The following is a 21,808-nucleotide window of genomic DNA, read 5'->3' on the forward strand; positions in this document are numbered from 1 at the left end:
GTTTCAATTTGAAAAGACCGCCAAAACCATTAAAGCTGTACTATCCAATTTCCTTTGAATACATACATATCCTAACTTTAAAGTGTTCAAATGTACAAATATAATTATAAATATAAATATTTCTATTGCAAAAGGTGTATCTCACTATAATCGCCTATAGTATGTACATTATATTAAAAACATTATATTAAAAAACCTGTAGTATATACATTATATTAAATCAAGTGATACCTATTCTATTATATAAATGAATCCAAATATCTTGATCCACATACTGTGTAGTGTACTTACTATCTCGTTTGAATGTATCTGATCAATTGTTGATGAAATATATTAACTGTCTAAAAATGTAGACAAAATAATGAACGATGTGTATATGGGGGCTGAATAAATGTCACAATAAATATGTCTACTTTATAACTCAAAATATAAAGATGTTCCAATCAAGATATAAATGATACATGTTTTATAATACTTATAGTACAATATTATAATAGATCAGGTGAAGTGTATACCGTATGGAGGAAATTGGAAAATGATATTGGCATCATATGAAAGCAAGTGGCAGATGTTAACTGATGCCACTAGGATGCCAGGATTAAATGATTATGTTAGCACAAAATCTTTCTTAGCTCTTTCACAATAGCTATATTACCTGGTTAACTCAATATTACCTATTATTAGGGAGATATTTAACAACAATAGGTATTATAGATATGTTTATATTCAGATCTTTTATAATATTGTACTATAAGTATTATAAAACATGTATCATTTATATCTTGATTGGAACATCTTTATATTTTGAGTTATAAAGTAGACATATTTATTGTGACATTTATTCAGCCCCCATATACACATCGTTTATTATTTTGTCTACATTTTTAGACAGTTAATATATTTCATCAACAATTGATCAGATACATTCAAACGAGATAGTAAGTACACTACACAGTATGTGGATCAAGATATTTGGATTCATTTATATAATAGAATAGGTATCACTTGATTTAATATAATGTATATACTACAGGTTTTTTAATATAATGTTTTTAATATAATGTACATACTATAGGCGATTATAGTGAGATACACTTTTTGCAATAGAAATATTTCTATTTATAATTATATTTGTACATTTGAACACTTTAAAGTTAGGATATGTATGTATTCAAAGAAAATTGGATAGTACAGCTTTAATGGTTTTGGCGGTCTTTTCAAATTGAAACAGCTTCGGAGACTATATATACTTGTAAAATGTCTTATTACATTGTTCTGATGAAGACTGGATTCCCCAGTTGAAAGCGCTAAACCTGTCATTTTTGTTGAAATAAAAGAATCTTAATCATCCCGTGTATGAGCATTGGTATCTGTGGATCTACATCTTTACTTTCTCAGTTGGTGGTTTACTTTCTACCTTGTTACACTATTTACCCTATAGGCTACCTGGAGCTTGCAGTACCAGCACAACACTGTTGTGCAAATGGGTAGATAGGCATGGGTTACCCTCTGAGCCCTGGCAAGTGTGTGTATGTGTACAAGTGTGTATACTTGTAGTATACATCATTCTTAGGCCACATTCTCCAAATACAATAGATCTTGCCTTGCAGCATAAGGGATAGTGATGTTGCTGACATTAGGAGAGTCATGACAAACCATCACCCTACTATTCCTGTGGCATGTTCAATAAATGCATATCCCTGTAGTAGCACTGATGAGATTGACAAGGGGTTGTATTGCAGTCCTGGTCAATGTGTGAATGTGGGTATGTCAAAGTATTATCATGAGTTTCAGTGAGTAAAATGTGGTGTGTGTAGGTATGGAGGTACCCTAGCTGTGTTGGTGATGTATGCATGTGTGTATGCATGCATACAGTTCTGCCATGTGGCTGCCCAATACAGGGGTTTGTTGGAGAGCTGCAGACCGTATATGGCAAGGTCTGCAGTTCACCGTCTCTGGCCACAGACATGAGAAATCTGCCTGCCAGGGGTTCCATGGGCTCTACCTGGTACAAGCTCAGATATGGTACTCTACCCAGATGATGACAAATGTCTGCTGGATCCGGGTACCTGTTGGGACCAGCCAGGACAACGTGCATATGGCCTGCTGTGTTGTGGTGTGGACAGCATCCCACCTGCAGTGCTGGTGCTGGTACTGCCACTACGGGAGCGGCTGTGACTTGTTGCACATCCATGTAGACCTCCACCTGTTGGTGTTGCTGACCTACGTCCACATGACTCTCGCCCTACTCCTACCATATGCTCCAACACAGACATTGCATGGTCAAGGATTCCTACCATTTCACCCAATCATCTATCCAGGACCTCTACAAAATAATGGTGGGCACCTGCAAGATTGTGGATGTTGTCAAGTACAGCAGAATGAGTAGTCCTCTGGAGCCTCGGACTCTGTCTGGTGTAACGTTTCATACATGCCTGTGCCTCCATGATGGCCCACAACATACATCTGGTGACACCTGCTGTGGCACTTCTGCCAGGGGGATGATAGCCAGTAGCCCTCCAACGAGCACCCTTGTACATCTGCCTGTGTGGTACCTCGCCAGGCATCTGGCTATGACTGCTGTGTACAGACACACTTGCCATAGTCACCACGCTGTCCTGTCCCAAGCCACCACCCGCCAACTGTACCTCATCTATGGCCATTGGTGATGGGGTATGTATAGGCAATGTGACTGTGTGTGAGAATGGGGTGGATAACAGTGGGATGTCAACCGATGGTACAGCTTCAGCCCCTGACAACCCTGTCTGTGCCTCGCCATACCTATCATCATTGTCAGAGTATGTATGGACACTAACATCAGTTTGCCTGCAGGAGGGACCCTGAACCAACTCACCCCCTGTGCAGGGAAAACAAAAAAACTTAATTTAAGATGTGTACATCATTGCTTACCTCTGCACACACACACACACACACACACACACACACACTCACACAAACTCACAGGTGAGGTGGCACAAAGTTATTACACAGACCTCTCATTACCCAACAGTCAACATGCTAGCTCTTTTGTAGTTCCCTGTTTAAAATCCGCGTTTGCACAGCTTTGTGCGGTTGTGCGCATAGAGCAGCGCCAGTTAAACAAGGTTAAACTTCTTCTGGCTCCGCCAAGTCTGCTCTTCAAATTTTCCCTTAAGGAAGCTCTACTCTTAGTATAATCAGACTACTCACTATATTATAAGCCTAGCACTTGTTCTCAATACTTCTCTACTAAGTAAGCACTCTCGTACTAAGTAAAGCACTACATCTACCTACCACCCCTGTGAATATCCACTTCCCTTAAAGGTACAGCACTCCCTTATACTGTTCTAGCATGTCAAGTGGTAGATTACTGGTGTCCTCTCCAGTTCAGCTGGTCAATCTGGGTATCTTGAGACAATGCTACAATTGTCTCATGTACACAGACAACCCTCTCCTCCTCCCAACAAACACAAATATATGTGAGAGATGCAACTATATAGCCAAACTGGAGGCTGAACTCTCTCAACTCAAGGCTGGCATGACCAGACAGGAGGAGATGGTAACCACACACACAACAATCCCAGTCCCACATAGACCTACCACAACTGCAAACCAAACACATAAAACACAAAGACATACTCAGAGGCTCTAATAAAAACTTACCAAAACAACAGAGGCTCCCAAAGCAGACATCCAAAATCCACCACCTCAAAACAAAACACATGCAACACATACTTCAATAAATCAGTGTGTCAACCAATCACAGCCCTTAAGGCCAAACACCATGCCTGATACACTAGTAATAGGTGACTCTATAGTCAGACACACTGATGTCCCGCTGACCAGGCTGAACAAGGAGAGGGTGACTGTGAGCTGCCTATCGGGAGCTAGGATCTGCCACATAACACACGCACTCAAGTCACTCCAAAGCAAGTACAAATATGACTCCGTCATTGTCCATGCTGGCGTGAATGACCTGAGACGTACCTCCCTGGACTACATGAAAAGAGACATAGAGGAGCTCTCCGATTATGTAGCCCAGGCTGGTATGACCCTGACCCTGAGCAGCATCTTGCCCTCACCAAGAATGATGCCACAATACAAAGACAAGATGATCAGCTTTAATAATTGGCTCAAGTACTGGTGTCATTCTAAGGGGATCCAATGTCTGTCTGCCTGGGATGACATGTTGGACAAGCCACGCTGCTTCACAAGGGATTGCTTACACCTGTCACCACTGGGCTTCTGGATATTGGCTAAGGCTCTTGCCACCCCCATAGTGCCTTTTTTAGGCAAGGCTCAAAAGACAAACCCACCTCCTTAGAAAACAAAAATGGAAAAAAACTAAGGGTAATGCTGCTCAATGCCAGAAGTCTAAATCTCAAGATGCAGGCACTCGATGCACTCCTCAGCATGGAGAACATAGACATCTGTGCAGTAACTGAAACCTGGTTCAAGGCTCCTGAGAGCACGCCAGCGCTACCAGGCTATACCTCGTATCATGCTTTTCGGCCCCAAAACCCGGGCCAAACCACAAAGGGAGGGGGAGTGTCCATATTCATCAAGGACACCCACACCTCCAGGTTAGTAGCAACACATGAAGCATCAGAGACCATACAGGTGCAACTAACCATAGGCAAAATTGCTATACAACTGGTAGCATGTTACAGACCACCCTCCCAATCTCAGGAACCCCACTCAGCCTTCCTGAAGACATTGGAGGATATGAATGTATCACAAAATACCATCATACTGGGAGACTTCAACTACCCAAACATAGATTGGGTACATTATTCTAGCTCTAATACCCTAGCCCAAAGGTTCCTGGAATTCATAAATTCAAATGCACTGGAACAACTAGTCACCTCTCCCACTAGGGGAGATAATATACTGGACCTGATCATCACAAATATGGGGACAAAATGCTCCACACCGGAAGTATACCCCTACTAGTGAGATATGACCACAAACTAATCACCCTGGATATACATATCCCACCTCCACCCCCAGCACAAAAGACCACAGTGAAAAACTTCTCAAAAGCAGACTTCACTCTTCTTAAGACTGAGATGGTATCCTTTAAGCCCACTGTGCCAGTGGATACCACATCCCACAATGCCGAATCCTTCACAAATGCTTTCTATGGACATCTCCAAGAATGCATGGATCATGCAATCCCAAATAAATCCAAGTCCCTCTCCACCAAAGGCAAGCATCCTGTCTGGTGGACCTCAGCCATTAACAAATTGTATAACAAAGGAAGGAAGCTACTGCACGTCAGAGCAAAATCCCATAAAGGAAGACATCTCTGATCAACATTAGCAGAAAACTACGTTCTCTCATAAAAACATCCAAGGCCAACTTTGAGAGAAAAATCGCTAAGGACACTAAAGATAACCACAAAGCCTTCTTCAGCTATGTTAGAAACCTGGGCGGAAACCCTCAGATATGCTCAGAGTTAGTTCACAACAACAAAAAAACACTGAACCCACAGATATTGTCAACATTCTGGCTGACAGGTTCAGTGCAAATTTCTCCCTCCTCACCCCCAAAAGAAGAAATTCTTATCCCAGCTCAATGTAATCCTCCTGTCAACTCAGATGTCCAAGTGAGAACCGCCCTAAACAAAGCTAAAAACACAGCATCACTGGGACCTGATGGTATCCGGTTTGCGTGCTCGTGAACTCCAAGAGGAGCTAAACCCACACATAAAAATGCTATTTAACCTTAGCCTTACTACAGGATATGTACCTGAACATTGGCGTACAGCAACAGTGGTCCCACTCCACAAAGGGGGTACCTTTACAGACCCTGGGAACTACCGCCCCATAAGCTTAACCAGCCTGGTCTGCAAAGCTATGGAAAGAATCATTATGGAACTCATAAACAGAGACATAGGGGACCTACAGACACTTGACCCCACCCAGTTCGGCTTTGTAAAGGGCAGATCCTGCCTTTTGAACCTGGTTGACTTTTTCAAAACAGTCACTAGAGCCATTGATGAGGGCAAAGCAGTCCATACAGCCTACCTGGACTTGGCTAAGGCCTTCGACACAATACCCCACTCAGGCGTCATAGATAAGCTCAACAGCTTAAATGTAAACCCTTATGTCACTAGATGGGTTGCAAACTGGCTAAAGGACAGAACCCATAAAGTTAAAATCGCTGGAGCAATGTCAGACTCAAAGCCAGTCACAAGTGGTGCCCCACAGGGATCTGGCCTGGGACCCCTCTTGTTCGGCATTTATTTCTCAGATGTTAAAGCAAACATGGGAGGGTTGTGGCTGACAAAGTTCGCAGATGACTGCAAACTAGGCGCCATAGTCGATACACCAGTGGACACATACATCCTACAAAAAGGCCTCACAGAAATGGACAACTGGTGCCAGAGTCACGGCCTTAAACAAAATGCCAAAAAATGTATAGTCATCCCCTTTGGGAAAAACAAAGTACCCACAAATTATCACATAGACAGCAACCCACTGAGTACGGAAAAAGTAATCAGAGACCTAGGGACCCAAGTTGACAGCGACCTCTCATTTGACACCCACGTTGCCAAAGTGGTTAGAAAAACATTTTACCTTGCGCACCTCATCATGAAGGGATTCACATCCAGATCCAAGGATGTCATTGTACCCCTATACTCCTCCCTCATCAGACCCATGATTGAGTAAAATGCCCCATTTGGTATGTATCTCACCCGGCATTTGCAACAGCTGGAGAGACCACAAAAGTACCTCACCAAGAGGATCAAGGGTCTCCAACATATGTCTTATTCTGCCAGACTAAAGAAACTTCAGCTCTATTCAGTAGCATACCGCCTGCTCAGAGGTGATCTCTGCCTGATGTACAAGGCCATGTCCAATCAGGATCTGATGGACATGCTCCACCTCAAAAAATCTAAATCCATCAGGACCACGAGAGCTAAAGACTTAAACCTCGGCACAAGTATGAATAGGACATGCTGGAGGGATAGATTCATAACCCAGAGGCTTCCCATGCTATGGAACAAGATCCCAGTTCGTATTAGGCAGAGCCCCTCACTGACTCTCTTCAAGAGAAATCTTGATGAATGGATGGGAGATCGTAAGTTTACCCCAGGGGTCACATCTGTGTCACTGCTAGACAGGGGCACAGTAAACTAATTCTATTATATAAGGGGACCTTCATTGTGTCACTACTAGACAGAGGCACAGTATTCTAAATTTATTCTGTACATTTTTGTACCATCTCATGGGGTGGCAAAAGCCACACCACTATGGCTAGGCTTACAAATGCCCTAGGGCAGATAGCCTAGTACTAAACTATGAAACTATGAAACTATGACATATGGCACTCAACAGCATGTACTGCAGCTATACTCAATCCCTGTTACCAAAATTATACATCTCTATGCTGCACGAGTTTTGTTAGTAGGTGATGCCCCTTCCCTTGGAACACAACCATGTACACAGTATTGCTGTGCACCTGTTTAGCACCCTGGCATGTACTGTGCATCATACCTCATGAGTGTACACACAATTGCTGAATGTGTATATGTGTGGCAGTTATGTTTGCTCTGTTGCTCACCACCCCTATGTGTTTGTCTGACACATACCTGGGATGATATGAGGACAGATGTCAATAGTGAATGCCTGACCTCTGATTTGCAGATCTCATCATCAGCAGTACATGTATGAGCAATACAATCCAATTACACTGACAACCTTCAAAGCTTACTGTGGCTATGAGGAGTGTACACATCCTTATTGACATGCCAGCCTCTTCTCTGATATGCAATGGGACCACAGTACTGCATATGTTAATATTACACACACCTGATATGTGGCATATGACCTGTGCAATCAAATGCAGTATCAAACAAATGTGTTAGTTGTGCAGATTCTGATTGAGATGCATACAATATGTGGGTTACATAAGGGTGTACACCCTTAACATGATGGTTTGTTGCAGCACCTGTTAAGTGAACTACAGCAGTCACTACTCCTGGGAGGGGTATACTAGCATGGCCCATCTCCACTTGCCATTATTTGGTCACTCCACCCTACAAACGTCCCCCAACTTTGCCGGATTGCAAGGTCAGCTCATGTGCACAGCCCTTGGAGGTCACACAGTGCCTTCAGTATTGCTGTGGAGTCAGGGTTATGTCTGGCACAATTCATGACCTTGGCTGTATTCAAATACAGCCATTCTTAGTGACCTTTGATGTATGCTTCAGTTCACTGTTGTGTTTCAGGATGACACCCCTCCCCATCCTCAGCCTTTTTGCAGATGCTTAATAACTATGGGCAACACATTAATGTCATTTTGCAGTGTTCCAAATGCAGAACACCATGTCTACCAGCCTAGTTCCTGCTAATGAACAGTAAACCTAAAGGTGTACACTGGCACCAGCAAGGTAACGATGGGGATGGTGGGCCTGAGGTGGAGTGAGGTGTTGCGTGTGCACCGCATGTATCTTTATTAATACTGTCTGTAGGTTTCATCCTTGGTCTTGGTATACCATTACATATTGCAGCACATGCCTTTGGGAGACTTGATGTTATGCATATGCTATCTGTAGAGAGCCCTGGATGATGTTTCCTGTGTAACAACTCTTCCATCTGATTACACTAACCCATAGGCCACACTTATGCAGGCAATTGCTGAGACAGGTACTGCACAGGCAGTACTTGCTAGACATTCCTGCAAGTCCATCAGTGTTGCTGCATGTTTCTGGGCAACCTCCATGACCAGTTTGCAACATGTGTTGTCATCTGTCTTGGATGGGCATCTGTTTATTTTCTACATTAATTTTGTCCCATACTTCATAGTCACATGCATGACTGTCTGCACTCTTTGCCATGGTATATGCAGTGGTGAGGTAAGGCTACATCTCCCACTCCCAAGTGCTACCTTTTGGATATGGGATCCATTCCATGGTTTGTAATATGTGTGCAAGCCATGGCTTCCTCTGTTGCAGGTGAGTGGGCAAATGTCATGGACATACTTTTTGGACAGAAGACCATTACTTGGTGTGACATTGAGGCCCTGTACTTGATGGAAGAGTGAATGCTGCAGTACCTCAAAAGCTGCTTCCACAATATGTTATTTGGAGTGTGTGCACACATATGCTTCCAGTGTTTGTTAAGGTATGTATTCCCAATATTTGTTGTCCTAACATAGGATTCCATATTACACGTTCATTGCTCATGTTAGGATCACATTACAGATTGTAAAAGGTGTGGAATATGGTATTGTGATATGCTATTGTGTAGATCTGTGACAATTGGCATTGTAGTAGTGGTGTATAGACTGTTGTAGCCACTGTATAAGGGTAATGTTTCAGACACGTCCCTACTGTAGCCCATTTGTCCCACCATTATGTTCATCTCTGTCCACACATCTTGCACTGACAGGTTGTTAAGTATAGTGCAGGACTCTTACATACCCTTCAGATATGCTACCATGGTGACCATTGTGATGCAGTGAATTTAACAGCAACAATACGTGAACATGTGCAGCATGCATTATGGGTAGGTGTGTTAAAAGTGTACATGGCAAATACCATGGCCATAACATGGCTTGTGTATTGGCAACCTGAACAAAAAAACTCCATACTCACCAGCTACAGGCTGCTACCCCAGAGGTATACTAGAGGAACGTACATAGTTGTGTGAGAGATGTAATGTCAGTAGCTACACCTGTGGCATTGGTACAAGGTGGGAGCAGCATTTCAGTACATCAACAGTACAAACCCACAGTACTAGAGATTATGCACATCTGTTTATTACTACAGTGCAACAACAGACTATGTTATCTGACATATGCATGAAGATACTTTTCAGATGAAGATGGATAAGCAACAGTGGTATACTAATGTGCCCTTGGGCCTTACCTGCATGCTCCTCATTTATTGTGTTTAGCAGCTACCTCCACAATACTATCATCAGGTTCCTGGCTTGGCCAGCAGGCGTGTGTCCCAAGGCTGGCAAGGAGCTCCTCAGCATGTGTCAGTGGGGGATGGATGGCATGACCCCCACCTGTGGCTAGCCAGTCCCTCCTAACTGCAGCAGCATGCTGACAGGCATGGTAGATGAGGTCAGTGCAACAATGTTGCACCTGCTCATAACTGTGGTTATGCAGGCCAACACTGTTTACCCTGTGGACGAGCTCATTCCACAGGGCAGTCCTCTTCTGCAGATCATGGGCCATATGCCCAAAGAGGGTTCTGTGGTGAGGCATAAGGTAATTGATTATTATTTTATTTGCCTGTGGAGTATAAGCAGGGAGACACTCCTGGGACATGGTACCTGGAAGACATAAACAGGAAAAAAAGGTCTGAGGTCCTCAATCTCCAAGGATTTAATAGTTGTTAATAGTTGTTAAATGACATCTCTCCCCCCCACCATATCTTCAACAATAATCTGAACATACAAATCAATGTGTATGTTTACATCAATGTGTATGTTTACATCAAGCCTACTGTTGGGACATATATCCTATTGTGCAACAAATACTGAAATTTGTTTCTATTCATGTTCCATGTTGAAACACTATCATTGGTGGCCTGTTACTAACAGTGTAACCTGCATGCCATTTTAATGACCACTGTGGTTCAATTAATGCATGTGTTCTGTTTGCTATGCAACTGTTCAAAATCTGGTGTTTTGAGTTAATGGGAATATCTATGCATGCTGTTATAACTAATCCTGGATTGTGTTGACTATTACTACCCACATACGTTCTAAAACTGCAACTCAATAGCATGTTTGGGAAGGCTGTTCCCAGCAGAACCACCTCTGTCACCTCATCTGGCCATGGCACCAGGCCATAGCACATCTGGGACCCACCCCAAGACCTCCTCATCTGCTGGTCCTGCACTACCTTCAGGTGGAACCACCTCAGGGGATGGTGCTTGTCCCCACCCCTGGGAGTGCACAGACAGGATCCTGTCACCTGAAGTACAGTCCAGGATTTGGTGCATAGGGAGCTCCGCAGAGAAATGGGTGATCTGCTACACCAGCCCTCATGATGCAATTAGAGGGTCAGCCTGTCCCTCCTGCTCAGCCCCTGGCACAGCCACCTTCAGGACCGTGAAGATGCAGTGGTGACTGCCCATGTGTGGGGACCTCAGTCCCACTGTTTCCATTTGGGGGCTCATGGGCTTCCAATTTCCAAACACCCCTCCCCATTCAAGGTGTTTACCCACCACATGTGTCATATACCATCCCTGTATGCTGTCTTGTCTGTCTTGTCTGTCTTCTGACTCAACCTACCTCCCCAAATATGTCTATTATCCTTCCTCAACATCCCACTCTCACCTTAACAAATAAAGGGCGATCTGTTCCCAACATGAACTTAACACCATACATAACTGTCCATTTTGCACCTGCTTACAACTGCTTACAGGTGTCTTAATCACTCTGTATCCAACAGCCCTTGTTCTGGCCAGAAAATAAATTAGCAGCCCTTGCAAGTTTCTACCCCAGGACCCTACACACAATAGCCACAGCAATTTACTACTAAGCCATCTGAGCTGTAGATATGTTTGATGTTTTCTCAAACATACAAAAGTGAAATGCATTTGCCAGTGGGATATTACAAACCACAAAAAAAAAAATCATAGGCCCTTTGCAAAAAATTAGCACGGTTTTTGATGACATAATTACATTTTATTACATTTATAAATTACCGTATAATACAGCACACTTGAATTTATGAAACTGTCAGAGCTTAAAAGAATAAACCCAGAAAAAACCAGTTTGAAGTAGACTGCCCAGTGCCAATTTGTAAACATCATGCTACAATTCATCTAACCATCATAATTAAACACTGTGTGCACACACACACACACACACACACACACACACACACACACATTTTTTTTACACACACACACACAAACACACAAACAACCAAATATAATTCTGCTAAACTGAAAATGAAAATAAACTTGGCATTAAAACTCACATCAATGAAAAACATTGAGACCATCACCACAAAGAAACACACACACACAAACAACACAAACAAAAATACTTTGAATGCATCAACCTGATAAATACATGCATGACCACACAATAACACACACACACACACACACACACACACACACACACACACACAAATTAACACACACACACACACACAACAGACATGCAAAAACACAAATTGCAAATTCACTGCCAGGTAGACATAGCCAGGTAGACACACAACACACACACATACTTAGACCAGATTGTTCCCTGCACTTTACCACATACTGCCATTTTACCTTATTACACATGAATATTACAGCATGGCAATGCATTTACCCATGGCATACAGGGCAAATTTTACATTTTTTAATATACAGCAAAAGTACCTCAGCTGCATAATCCATGCATACCACCATTCTTCCAGACATTTGTTTGTGTGACATTTTGTGAGGAATTTTAGCATAGAATTTACCCAAAAATGATTGATTGAAATTTATTACAAACATTTAAACAAAATTGTAATTGAAAAAAACAAAAATATAAAAAAAAAAAAAGAATAAAAAAAAGTAATAAAAAAAGAAAAAATTAAGCTTAAGAAGCCTCTGAAATAAACAAAAAGCAAAAAATACAACAAAGAAAAAAACAATAAAGATAGATAAAAATCTCAAGCAGCTAAGCTAAGAAACACACTAATTTAGAGAACACACAGACTTAACACAAAAAAAGCAACACAGCAAGCAAGAAAATGCAGGCAATATGCTCTGAAATACCTTAAAGCTTAGCAAACAGATGATAAATAATGGGGCTCTACTAGCTAATTATTAGCAAACGAAGTGCACGCTGGAAAGACACTTAGAAAGACACACAGAAAAAAGTTAATTAAATAAAGCCAGAAACTGCAGCAGAAGAAAATAATACAATAAGCTCAAAATAATACTTAAAGCTAGCTCAAGTCAGTCAGTACAGATACTCTACCTACCTATTTATCAAAACGACAGCTCTGCATGCCTGTCTTAGTTAGAGACGGAAAAAAAAAGCAAGCAGCACACTACACAGACAGCACAGCAAAGAAAAAACATACACTTCATGCTTTAAGCTAGCAACACAGCAGAGAACTACCAAAAAAAATAAAACAGAAAAAAAAAAAATATCCTCATCCTGCCCTGAACTGAATTTCAAAGCTAAGCTAAAATTCAAAAAAAAAAAGCAAAGCTCAGAGATCTGCACTAACTACTAACTACTGTAAAAAAATACCTTAGCTGCCATGAACTCCACTCTCATGAAATAATTTATTATTATACTTATTACCTATGGCGGCTACTTCAACAACTGACAAAAGAAATTTGAAAAAACAGTGGCAAACAGCAGTAATGAGCCCTTGAGCTCAATTCCTCAATTCGACGAGCTGACACATCATCGCACGCGATGACGCCAGCTCGCCAGCTCAAAAAAAAAAAAAAAAAAAAAAAAAAAAAAAAAAAAAAAAAAAGGAAGGTGCCACTCACGAATCGTGGCACCCACCACTTACCCCCCCCAAAAAAAAAAAAAAAGTAATTTCGGTATGGTTGGGAGGTATGCAAACATATCATGCAGCACAGTCATTCAACAGTAGGGAAAATGTATTTATCTATATCTATATCTATATATATATATATATATATATATATATATATATATATTTGTGTGTGTTTGCATATATGTAGACATATATGTATATTTTTATATATATATATATATATATATATATATATATATATATATATATATATATATAGTGCATTCAGACATCGGATCCACACTCTGAACCTCCTTCCTTCACAGCTGCACTGTTCTGTCTTATGAAACAGAGCGTCACATGTGGATACCGCCTAACATTAGAGGGGGATATATAGGGACAGATTGTAGATATGCCTATTACAAACCTATGAAGTTTGTGCATGATACATTTCACATTACCATGACTGTTCTGAAGGTGGTGGAGTCTGAAACTCATGAGTCTATCATGACTTCATTACTTCAACCTTCAGCTATTTGCCAGACTAATATACATGTTTGGAGAAACAGAACAAACACTATGATGGCTTAAATCTTGTCATTCTGTGCAGATCTGCACAGTTGACATGTATGGCCTACTGCCCACAAGGCCAGATGCAATGTCCATAGCAGTTGTTCAGCAGGACATCATTACAGTAAGTCTTGATGGCACATATAAATCTTTCAACATCATCTATCCCATTATTACAGACCAAGTACATTCAATGACATGCTGACATGTTTCACATACCTGTTTTAATATTGTGCTCTCTTCTGTGTACCACTTGGATATCTTCCTTGGTTGGTTTGTTGTTTTTGTTTTTTTTGTATTTTTTATAGTATTATTTTTTGTATCTCTATCTCTCTCTCTCTCTCTCCACTACAGAGATCGAGCTGGTTTGAATAGGTTGCATCATGGCTTTTGTAGGTGTTGCTCATGATCAGGTGATGGCCTCCACACCAATTGCTAATTGCATGCAGCCAGCTGTGTAGTACTTCCAATAGCCAATATCATACAACCCACAACTATAAATGACTACATCATGTGGGCATTGTCCCTTTACCTTTCCTGTATGGAAGACATCCTTCCTGTGTGTGGGCAGCAGTGTTGCAGACAGCAGGTAGCAATACCTCTTACAACAGGACTTGCGGACACAGGCCAAATACATGTTTGTAAAAGGTTCCAGACCTATGGACAGTGTGTGAGTATTGTTGTTATATGCATTGAATACTGCTAGTTTTACAGGGTCTGTGTGCACATGCCAGTTTTGCATGGAATGCAGTCTGTCTACATAGCTCACAACTGTGAGCCTACCCAAATGATGGCCAGAGGATTGGCTGTTATGCTTTGTCTGTTCACCACACAGGTCTTGTCTCTGACATATCAGTGGCATTCCCTCCGTTGATTGCTATCAGTACATGGCAACATCCATTTGTGTTTCTGACTTCATATTCCTGAGTAAGGGTATGTTGCAACCAGTCCTATAACATCAGTAACTTTCACAGTGTATAAAAGCAATATTTCAAATATGGCCCTGTGTTCCAGCCTCTGCCCTCCACCTATATACCAGGCTTTGTCCTGATGTCATGCAGTAAGAGGTTGTTAGATAATGGCCTATCATGATTTAGTGTTGGCATTCCTGCTATCATTCCAGTGATGTTGTGGACTCTCACAGAAATTGTGGGGTAGGGTACATATATATGAGGGCTAAAGCTTTAGAAAAAATGTGTGACCTTGTACAGTCCCGACAGTGTATGGCGAGCACTGTTATATGCCCTTGTAAGACATTTTATGGGGGAGGGGTATTAAATGTTTTTAACCTAAGCTGTTACAACATGTGATATCAGTAGTAAGAAACATTAAGGTATATGACTGTATATTTTCATACGTTTCACCATGGGAACAGTGGTGGGCTAGAGCTTACTGTCTAACACACAGTTCTGTTTGTCAGTGTGATAGTGATGTTTTTAAGTTAAGGATTGTTATGTAACATATATATTTACATTGTGACAACTAATACTTTTCCCCCTAGGGGTTGAGTACAGAGTGTAATTGAAGGCTGCTGAACTGCATCTGTAATTAAGTGTTGATTGGTTCTTATTTTCAAGGAAAGTGTTTTTTTTATTGTTGTACTACTTGAAGGCCTTGGCCTGGACAGCAAAGTATGTTATATTTGTCAGATTACTGTATCATGTTTTGTTTGAGAGTTGCATTAATCAGTTATGCATTTCAAACACCTAACTGTTATAAGAAATGGCATAAACAACTAAAATAGTGCACAAATAAACATTTCTATGTATGCAGACTTGTGTGTGGTGTCATGTCCTTTGCATTCTATGTGGGTATATGTTTCATGCAATAATTCTCATTTGTAGGAAAGAATCAGACACTGGCCATTTTAAAAGGTGGCAACTGTAGGAATAAGGTATGTTTGATATGCTGTGCACCTACTATATATAATCTTTTTAGACATATCTATAAGTACATATAAGTGTATACATATATGTATATCTATATATGTGTGTGTGTGTATATGTATCCTTGGAATGTTTATCGCTTTCACATTGTACATTCCCTATGGTAGACTGACTGTTCTGCATAATATGTTAGAGATATCCTGACATGTTACAGTTGGGATGGCTAACTTGTTGTGGCTATATTGTGCAGGATCCTGGTTCAAGTCTTGCAAGTACTGGTTATTGTGTTGCAAGGCAGACCTGTTCAGCTGTGGAGGAAGGGATGATGGCAATAATTATAAGATATCCCTATTTTGGGCCCCTTCACCCCTGTTAACAGTGCCTTTGGTCAGATGTTTTGCATTGAGAGGTTCAGATTGTGGATCCAATGTGTGAATGCAATACACACACACACACACATATATATATATATATATATATATATATATATATATATATATATATATATATATATATATATATATATATATATATATATATATATATATATATATATAGACATATATATTTATTTATTTATTTGCAGTTTGATTACCGGGGAAATCCACTGGGCCGAATTGACCCATTTTCAGTTTTCAGTGGTGGCCCAAGGAGAAAAGCTCCAAGATGCATTATACAATTTAGATACAACTGATAGTTAATATTAAAGATAATATTATGTAGAATAGCTACTCCAATATCATGCATAGTTAACAAATTCCTTAAGCTTGAAGGTAGGGATTATACAGTTTCATTTGAGGAAAACAGATATCTGTTAGATGTGGAAACAGTTTACATACAAACCTTTTAAGAAAATGTAACTACGCTTTACATAGACACAACAGTAGAATGCTATTTACAATATTTACAAGGTTGGGCTGTGTGAGGGTAGCTGTAGGAGATGCTGAGAGCTTAGAGAGAAGATATAGAAATTGTTGAGAGCTTAGATAGGCTCATAGGAAGATAACTTTGAGAGTTGTAGAGCTTGGGAACCAGAGAGAAAACCTCCTTGGATTAGGTTGGGGGAAGGCAGGTACATTTCCATTTAGTGGACATGTGTTTGAATAGTTGGGTTTTGAAGTTTTCTGAGTTTGGTATGGTTCTTAGTGTGAAGGGAAGGGAATTCCATGTTTTGCCTAGTGAGAAAAACTGGAGAAGTTGGCCAGCAGGACATTTAGGTTTATGGATAGTAATTAAGTTCTGATTTTCAGATCTGAGAATTCTGTTAGGTGTATAAGGGGGAAGGATGTTAGTTAGAGAAGGACATTTTGTTGGGTGAAATATGAGTCTATGTGCAGTAGTGAGTCAGAGATATTCTAGGTAGTTTAGGAGTTCAAACCAATTCATGGATTGTAGGGTTAGGCAGTGATGGGTGGTATTTTTAGATTTACAGGCAAATTTAGAGATTTTGTTGTAGCAGTTTTCTAGTTTAGAGGTGATAGAGGAGGACAGGCAGGTTCATAGGTTCATAGGTTAGTACTAGACTAATTGCCCTTATGGGCCATTTTAAGCCTAGCCAATTACCCCCTTGGTTGGTTAGGAGAGGGTTTCCGTATAATAAGGAAGGAAGAAGATAAGTCGAAGCCAGAGTTTTCCTGGTAGAGTTGGAGAAAAAGCAATTATTCCTATACAGCATACCTAGCTTTTGGTGGGTTTTGTTAATATTTTGTTAAATATGAATATCAAACTTGAGGTGTTCATCTACCGTAATGCCAAGTAGTTTGGCAGAGGGGATTACCTCTATAGGTGAGTTGGTTTGACTATAGACTTTGAAGTTGTTTTTATCGTAGGAGAGGGTCTTAGTGGGAGGGAATAGTAGAACCTTTGATTTATTTGCATTGAGAGAGACGTGGTTTTGGCGCATCCAGTTTTCAGTTGCTGAGAAGGCAGTTTGGGTTTTAGTCAGCAATTCAGAGAGGTTTGAGGCAGAGCAGACTAAGGTTGAATCGTCTGCGTATTGAATGATTTTAGCATCAGGAATAGCAGTGTAAAAGTTATTGATGAAGATGTTAAAAAGCATTGGCCCAAGGATGGATCCCTGTGGTACGCCAGTTGGGGTAGGTAGGAAGGAAGAGATAGAGTTCTTCCATTTGCCTGCCTGTGATCTGTCTGATAGATAGCTGGAGAACCAGGATAAAGCATTATGTGAGAGATTAAGGTTTGAGAGATGACAAAGAAGGTGCTTGTGGGAAACAGTATCAAAGGCTTTAGACAGATCGAGTAAAACAGTAGAAACTAAGTGTCCTGAATCTCTGGCTTGATTGACAGTTTCTAGGAAAGAGAGTAGAGCAGTTATTGTGCTATGGCCTGGACAGAAGCCATGCTGGGTAGGAGTGAGAAGATTGTTTTGGGTCAGGAAAGGCATAAGTTGGAGGTGGAGGCATTTTTCTAGGATGTTGGAAATTGGTGAGAGCAAAGCAATGGGGAAAAAGTTTGAGATGCTGGTATTTTTGCCTCCTTTATGAAGAGGAAGAATATAAACTGAGCGTCAGAGTTTGGGGACGTATGATTCATTTATGGATCGGTTGATGATGCTGATTGGAAAAGCAATGCCATCAGCAGCACATTTTAGGAAGGAAGAGGGAATATTGTCAGGAGCGTTAGAGCAAGGTTTAAGTTTGGACAAAAGTTTTTTTATAAAGTTAGTGGAGATGGGTTTGAGTTCAAACAGATGAGGTGAGTTAGAAGGGGGAGAGTGTAGAGCAGTTGGGTTATTATTGGGAAATGTCTTGATGATATAGTGTCTATGAAAAATGAGTTAAATTCAGTGCCTAGTTCGAGGTCAGATTTACTTGGGTCAGGACAGGGATTATTCTTGGAGCCTGGATTGAGGAGTGAGTTTACTGAGTTTGAGAATTTTTGGGCGGTTTTACTGTTACTGGACTGAAGTTTGATATAGTAGGATTTTGTTGTCTTTGGTGACTAGTCATTTTGCATGGTTGTGGAGCTGTTTATATTGGAGCAAGGTAATGGCCAGTTTATTGTTTTGGTAAAGCTTCCATAGTTTGTCTCTGTGATGCATAATCTGTTTTGTCTCTTTGGATAGCCAAGGAGCAGTTTTAGTTTTTATCCTTTTGTTTCTTAGTGGGGCTAGTGAGTGTAAATTATCAAGGAAGACAGAGTTGAAGTATTCTATAGCCTTGTCAAGAGGAAGGATGTTTAGAATTTGCCAGTTCATTTGTTTGAAAGTATTTGAGAAAGTAGTTGGGTTGAAGATACTGAGGTTATGAGTTTGAATATATTGATGCTGGTGTGGGGAGGAACTAGTTGAGCAATGCATGAAGGCTGGGAGGTGGTCACTAAAGGTATCAGGAATTGTGCCAGAATTGGTTATTTTATTTGGATCTGAGACTCGGATCCAATCTATAGTGGCTCCAGGAGGGTTTATTTTGTTAGCGTCAAGTGATGGAGAGGATTATTTGAGTGAAGTTATAGAGGTTAATAGATAGGGAGGGAGAGGGGCAATTGATTTTATTCCAGTCAATATTCACATAACCAAGGATATAAGTTTCATAGTTAACTTCAGTAGAGGCCCATAGGAGAATATTTTCAAGTGTAGAGATATTGTTACCAGGTGAGATATATAAGGCAACGATGCAGATATTTTTATGTATATATCTATATATCTATATATATATATATATATATATATATATATATATATATATATATCAGTCTACCTGATAACACCGACACTCCAAAAAACAGACAATGAAATAACCGACATGAAAAAAACGACAAAAAAAGAAAGTTCAAAAACATGAAACTTCACATGCCCGACAAACCAAAATCCCGACAATCAACAAAACAAATACCTTTCCCAAAAAACACACACACAACACAAGCACACCAAAAAACTTACAAACCTACACTAAACCTTACATACACAACTTTCTATGCACTAACCTTAACCAAAACCCTAACCCTAAGGTCTGTCACTATTGCACACTTACCTTACCCACACCCTAACCCTAACTCACTTAATCCACCCCTAACCCTCAAGTCCATCACTATCGCACACTTACCCACACCCTAACCCTAACTCACTTAACCTGCCCCTAAACCTAAAGTCCGTCACTATCGTACACTTACCTGACCTGCACCCTACCCTAACATCTGTCACTATCACACACTTACCTTACCCACACCCTGACCCTAACGTCCGTCCCTATCACACACTTACCTTAACATGTCGGTGTTCTCAGCATCGGGATTCTCAACTTTCGGTCTTCTCCATTGTCGATATTCCGGTGTCGGTGTTCTCGTCGTCGGCATTTTCAGATAGACATATATATATATATATATATATATGTATATATATATATATATATATATATATATATATATATATATATATATATATATATATATATATATATATACACACACACACACACACACACACACACACACACACACACACACACACACATTCATCTACATATATAAATACATTTTCCCTACTGTTGAATGACTGTGTTGCATGATATGTTTTAGAAAACATTACATTTATGTACAGCTCAAATGGCTTAGTAGTAAATCACTACAGCTATGGTGTGTAGGGTCCTGTGTTCTAGACTTGCAAGGGCTGATCATTTTGTTGCTGGGCAGAACAAGGTCTGTTGGATACAGAGTGATTAAGGCACTTTTAAGCAGTTGTAAGCGGGTTTGCGTGGGTTTGACTGATGGTAAGCAATGCTAACTTCCAGTTAAATATGCTTACACACAGTTTGACAGTGCTTAATCTGTGTAGCCATTACTTGCCACCACACAAGCAGGCTTAAATCTGATTACTACTGCTTAAAAGTGCCTACTTCCGCGTACTCCCATGCTAATTTCTTTAAAAGAAAAGAAAAAAGGGATAATAAGAAAGTGGTAAAAAAGGGGGCATGCAGAGGGAAAAACAATAGGGAAAGTAGCTAGGGATGTGCAGGACAGGTGTAGGAAAGGTCCATAGCTGTCCAATTCTTCTACAGCAACAGCTGTGCATATGTATTGAATTTGTAGGTAGATTTGGACACTCAAACCCCTGAGAGAGGGATGAGAACAACAGTAATGTGTTGTGAAGTCAATTAGACCAGATTACATGTGTCCAGTGGACACATGTGCAAAATGGAGAGCTATGTATGGGGCAAATTTTTTTTTTTCAGAACAGATTGCCCTTTTTTTTTTTTAAGTGAGAGTGGGATGTTGGGGAAGCATAGTAGGTATATTTGGGGAGGTAGGTTGGGTAGGAAGACAGACAAGACAGATAAGATGACAGCATACAGGGGTGGTATATGACACATGTGGGGGGTAAACACCTTGGATGGGGAGGGGTGTTTGGAAATCAGAAGCCCATGAGCCCCCAAATGGAAACAGTGTGACTGAGATCCCCACCCATGGGCAGTCACCACTGCACCTTCATGGCTCCAAAGGTGGCTGTGCTCGGGGTTGAGCAGAAGGGGCAGGCTGACCCTCTAAATGCACCAAGCAGCCCTCAAGCTCATGTAGCAGATTTCCAAACTCCCTTTGGAGCTCACTATGCACCAATCCCCAGTCCTGACTTCAAGTGACAGGATCCTGTCTGCACCCACTCCCACGGGGGACAAGCCCCATCCCCTGAGGTGGTTCCACCCAAAGCTGGTGCAGGACCAGCAGACAAGGAGGTCCTGGAGTGGGTCCCAGGTGTGCTGGGGTCCGGTGCCATGGGCAGATGAGGTGGGAGTGGTGGGTCCGCTGCGACCGGCCTTCTCATATATGCTATGGTGTTACAGTTTTAAAGCATATGTGGGTTAGTAATAGTCAACATAATCCAGGATTAATTATAACAGCATGCATAGATATTCCCATTAACCCAAAACACCACATTTGGAACAGTTGCATAGCAAACCGAATAC

This window comes from Protopterus annectens, chromosome 3.part1 (assembly GCF_019279795.1).
Source record: "Protopterus annectens isolate FY-2018-M chromosome 3.part1, PAN1.0, whole genome shotgun sequence".
Taxonomy (NCBI): Eukaryota; Metazoa; Chordata; order Ceratodontiformes; family Protopteridae; genus Protopterus; species Protopterus annectens.